The following is a 5,239-nucleotide window of genomic DNA, read 5'->3' on the forward strand; positions in this document are numbered from 1 at the left end:
GTCTGGCCGAGGCTAGGATCAGCCCTGCTATCCAGAGCCGCCTGCAGAGAAGGGGCTCTGAGACCTCCTGGGGACTTGTCAGAAATGCAGCCCCTCCGGCTCCGCCCACCAAACCGGGATCTGCTCTTTCACAAGGTCCCAGGGGAGTCACAGGCCCATCAGGGCTTGAGAAGTGCTGGTCTGAAGGATGTGGGCATCGGCAGTCCCGGGGAGGGGCGGGGTGCAGTGTGGAGTGAAAGCCCGACAGGCCTGTGAGCCCAATACCCATGGCCCCCACGGGGACTGACAGGAGCCGGAGAAGAAGCTGGTGTGGCTGGACCTCGGCCAGAGGAAGCTGTGTGATCAGCCGGGAGGCCTGGGTAGGGGGCAGTCCTGGGCTTGGGGGCACTTCGGTTCCTCCCTGAGCCCCAGTTTCCTCACCTGCAGGGGCAATTACCCTCCCCACCCCCGAGGGCCATTCTGAGGGTCAGATCAGTTAATGTGTCTGGAAGACTCAGTGCTGAGGCCCCGCCAGGACCGCGCATCTGCAGAGAACAGAGAAGTGCTGTGTTTGTAGGAGGCGTCCTGAACCGCATTCCCAGGTCCAGAACCACCCATGCGGCAGAACTCAGAGTGAATTACGACCCAGCCATAGGCAAGTATGAAACAGTGCCATTTGCAGCAACATGGAGAGCGAAGTAAGTCAGACAGAGACGAACATCACACGATGCTGCTTACACGGGGAATCTAAAAAACATGGTACAAGTAAACTCATTTATGAAACAGAAGCAGAGTCAGAGAGAAAACAGAATTCCTGGGGTGTGTGGGGGGAACTGATCAATTGGGAGATTGGGGTTGACATGTACAGATGACTATATATGAAACGGATAACTATTAGTGACCTACTGTATAGCACAAGGAACTCTACTCTGTAATGGCCTACATGGGAAAGAGTCTAAAACAGAGTGGATATATGTATACTATAACTGAGCCACTTTATAGTATACCCGAAACTAACACAGCATTATAAACTAGACTCCAATACTAAGTTAACAAAAATAATGCTGCTGCTGCTGCTGCTGCTGCTGCTGCTGCTGCTGCTGCTGCTGCGTTGATTCAGTTGTGTCTGACTCTGTGCGACCCCATAGACGGCAGTCCACCAGGTTCCCCCCGTCCCTGGGATTCTCCAGGCAAGAACACTGGGGCGGGTTGCCATTTCCTTCTCTAACGCATGAAAGTGAAAAGTGAAAGTGAAGTCGCTCAGTCGTGTCCGACTCTTAGAAACCCCATGGACTGCAGCTTTCCAGGCTCCCCCGTCCATGGGATTTTCCAGGCAAGAGTACTGGAGTGGGGTGCCATTGCCTTCTCTGACAAAAATAATGATGTCCCCGTAACTAGTTTACGCAACTCATCGCAAGCACAGGCAGTGATGAAAACCGCTCTAGCTCCAATTTTGCATGTGGCGGAGGTGGGAGGGGTGACAAACGGCGGGACCAGTGGGGCTAGGGTCCTTCTCGGGCCAGGAGGGCCTCCCCGACCCCGACTCCCTTCCTGGCTGGAGCCCCCAGCTCCCCACCGTGCTGTCTGATGCAGGCCGGGAGGGACCACCAGGCTTTGCTCTTTCTTAACTGCCAGGGTTTGGGAAAGGATAGAGCTTAACAAAATAATCTAAACCCAAACAAAACCACCACTGAAGAAAAATAAACGGAGAAGCGATCCTCCCCTCGAGGGTAAAGGACTTGAATTTCATGCAGTCTTTTACTCTTGTTTTTCCCTCTTAAGAATCAGATTAAAGTGTCTGGTTTCCCAAGCGCTTGCCTACAACCAGGGCTCCTCAGACACACCTGTGCAATTCTAGCTGCCTTGGCAGCCCAGCAGGTGACCCAGAGAGCCGCTCTTTGTTTCTGCTTCACGCGTATTATTTAGCCCCAGGCGCCCAGCTACCCAATCAGCCTGATTCACAACCTGAAACCACCCCACCTCCTCTGTGCCTGCTCCTGACGTTTATATAACATGGGTCCTCGGAGGTCTGACAGCACACTTTCTGCCCTTTACCACCCAGCTGGCCTCACAGACGTGGGCTTCTTACATTTTCATGTTCAATTCTTGGGCTTCCCTGGTGGCTAAGAAGGTAAAGAATCCGCCTGCAATGCGGGAGACCTGGGTTCGATCCCTGGGTTGGGAAGACTCCCTGAGGAAGGGAACGGCTACCCACTCCAGTATTCTGGCCTGGAGAATTCCACGGACTGTATAGTTCGTGGGGCTGCAAAGCGCTGGACACGACAGAAAGACTTTCACTTGATACCGGGAAAGGCAAATCCAGACCGAGGGCCCAGGTGAGCAATGAGACGGCACACCGGACTTGGCGGCTGGGCTGGACCAGTGCTTGATTCTGCAAAGAGGGATGAGGTCCCAGTGAGGTTTTCTTCTCAGGCTTTTTCTGTTACCTCGCTAGGGCCTCATCCCACTTTTTGGAGTCAAGCACTGGGTGCACTCCGGCTGTTTATTAGGTTGGCCGAAAAATTTGTTGTGGCTGTTGATAGCACCATGCTGTACCCACCAGCCATTTCCACCTATAGTTTTTCCATTGACGTGGTTTCCGGGGCTTCCCCTGGTGGCTTAGCAGTAAAGAATCTGCTTCCCAGTGCAGGAGACGCAGGTTCGATCCCTGAGTCGGGAAGATCCCCTGGAGGAGGCTATGGCAACCCACTCCAGTATTCTTTCCTGGAGAATCCCATGGAGAAGAGCCTGGGGTGGGGTGGGGGCTACAGTCCATGGGGTTGCAAAGCGTCAGACACAACCGAGAGACTAAAGAGCAAATCACAGGCCCTACCTTTAGGACCGACGCATTTTCTGCGGCTGCATAGTGTTCTCCACACGCACCTATCACTGTATGTGGTGGAAGGTCATTCCACGTTCTCACCGCGGCAACCACTGCACATTTCCCTTAGTGCTCACGTGGGAATGTTTCTCTGGATTGACTCTAAAAGAGGACCTGTTGGATCATCAGCACTGCACTGTCTTCAGTTTTAACAATTGCCAAACTGCCTTCCAAAGAGCCCTTTCCAAAGGAGCTGCCCCACATCAGTACTCAAAGAGGGTACATATCTCTCCATAACCTGGCAAAAACTCCCATTCTTGTCAGACTTTCCCAAGTATAAGTTTCCAAGTTAAACACAACTCTCATATCTTTCTACAAATATGGCATGCACAGGAGCCAAAAGCTTATTCACCTCATTAATTTTTGAGGACGTTTATAAGATGAAAAAGCTGATTCAAAGACCATTTGTGGAAATGGATTTGTAGAGTCAGATTATATTAAAGTAAGATTGCAAGGCTAGATATAAAAATGGTCAGTGTCTTATAGGGCAGTACATTATAACCTTTGACGTTAACTCTACTTTGGGACAAAAATTATTTGCATCTCTTCTGTGCACGAATCTGCAGGTTGGTATGCCTTTCATTAATAGTAAACCGCAGCGTCAGACAACAGTACATTCAACTAGAAAAGGAAGTAATCCTTGGGCTTGAAAAATATCCTTTGATAGGACATTGGAAGGATCACTGTTTTTCTGGTCTCATTTTCAGATTTTGGATAATTTTTCTTAATAGATTTTTAAAAATCTGTATCAAAACAATGGATTAAAAAGTGGCAGCTCACTGTGCTTTACTCAGAATTTCTGTAATGATTAGTAAGTTCTGGGCAGTTGCTATTTTTATTCTCTAGTTCCAGGTCTCTTTAAACAAACATCGCTGACAGGAAAATGCTTCCTTCTCTTCAGTGACCAGAGTGTCTGGCACAGCTGAAGGGCTGCCTCGCGAAGTTAGATCTCCTAGGCAACAGGGAAACCAAGACCTGATTGCTCCCAGGAAAGATTTGGCTGGATGCATAAAAGCTCCTGGGCTTCCTTGGTGGCTCAGAGGGTAAAGAGTCTGCCCGCAATGTGGGAGGTTCAATGCCTGGGCCTGGAAGATCCCGTGGAGAAAGAAATGGCACCCTACTCCAGTACTCTTGGCTAGAGAAGCTGCAAAGAGTCGGCTGTGACTGGGTGACTTGACTTCCTAAAAGCTCCTGCGCTCTGGTGGCAGAGAGGCTGCCGGGCCCAGCAGCAGAGCGGGAAAGGGCACAGCGGCGGGAGGCCTCAGTGGGGCTTTGTGGTGGGGGGGGGGGATACTCGGCCCAGCCTCCCACCTCCACCCTCTGGCACCTCTTGCAGACCCCACGGTCAGCCCCTCAGTCACCAGGACTCAGCGGTCAGCCCCTCAGTCACCAGCACGGATGGGCGGCTGCCACTTTAGGGGGCCGCCAGCCTGTGGAAAACACCTTCTCTTCTCAGCTCACAAGGCAAACAGGAGGTGAAGATAAACTTGGGTGAAAGCTTGGACGAAAGCTGACTGAGCAAAACTCGGAGTCGGTGATTGTGTGTAAGGGTGTGTAAGGGTGTGTAAGGGTGTGTTGGGGGTGTGTTGGGGTGGGGGGTACACACCCCTCGGACAAGTTGCGTCACGCGACCGACAACCGGCCTTCGGTGCCCACAGTTTCTGCCGAGCTTCTTTAGACTTTCTAGAAGTGCCAAGCGCTGAAGGGCCTCGCCCTGGGTCTGTCCACCCCGCCTCGGGCGACGTGAGGTCGCCCAAGACACTCTGCAATCGAGTTCCAACGCCTGAACTAACTTCCGAGTCTTGAACTCTGGCTTGAAGTTACCTCCCAGTGAGGACCATCCTGCGGAGCGAGCGGCTGCGACCCCCGGTTCTCCCCCGGCAGCTGCCCCGGGGCCACTCTCGAAACCCCTCGGCTCAGCACGCGCCCCGCGCAGGCGGGGCCGCTCTTCCCTGGGGCCCTGTCCCACCGCCGGCCCGGCCCGCTTCTGAGCAGCGGTTCCCTCTCCGTCCGGGGGTGGGGGCCCTGGGGGCCGGCGCGGGCCCGCCGCGTCGTCTGTCCCCTGCCGCGCCCGGGCAGTGGCGCGGCTGGAATGCGCGGGGGACGCGGGGCGGGCGGCTCCGGCCTCGGGCCCGGCCCGGGGAGGACGTGCGGGCGGCGGGAACCCGCCAGACAGTCCCGGCGCCGGGTCCCCGGAGCGGTGCGCCCCGCCGCGCGTAAGTTCAGCTTCCACTGCTCCAGGTCGGGTGGGGCGCGTGGCCCCCTGACCCGAGGGTTTCCCAAGATGGAGAAACGAGCCGAGAACAGTCGCCACCCGGGGCCCGGCCCAGGCTCTTCCGGGCCGGCCGGCGGCTAGGGCCGGGGAGGGGGTTGGCGGGC

Source organism: Ovis canadensis, chromosome 20, assembly GCF_042477335.2.
Source record: "Ovis canadensis isolate MfBH-ARS-UI-01 breed Bighorn chromosome 20, ARS-UI_OviCan_v2, whole genome shotgun sequence".
Lineage (NCBI taxonomy): Eukaryota > Metazoa > Chordata > Mammalia > Artiodactyla > Bovidae > Ovis > Ovis canadensis.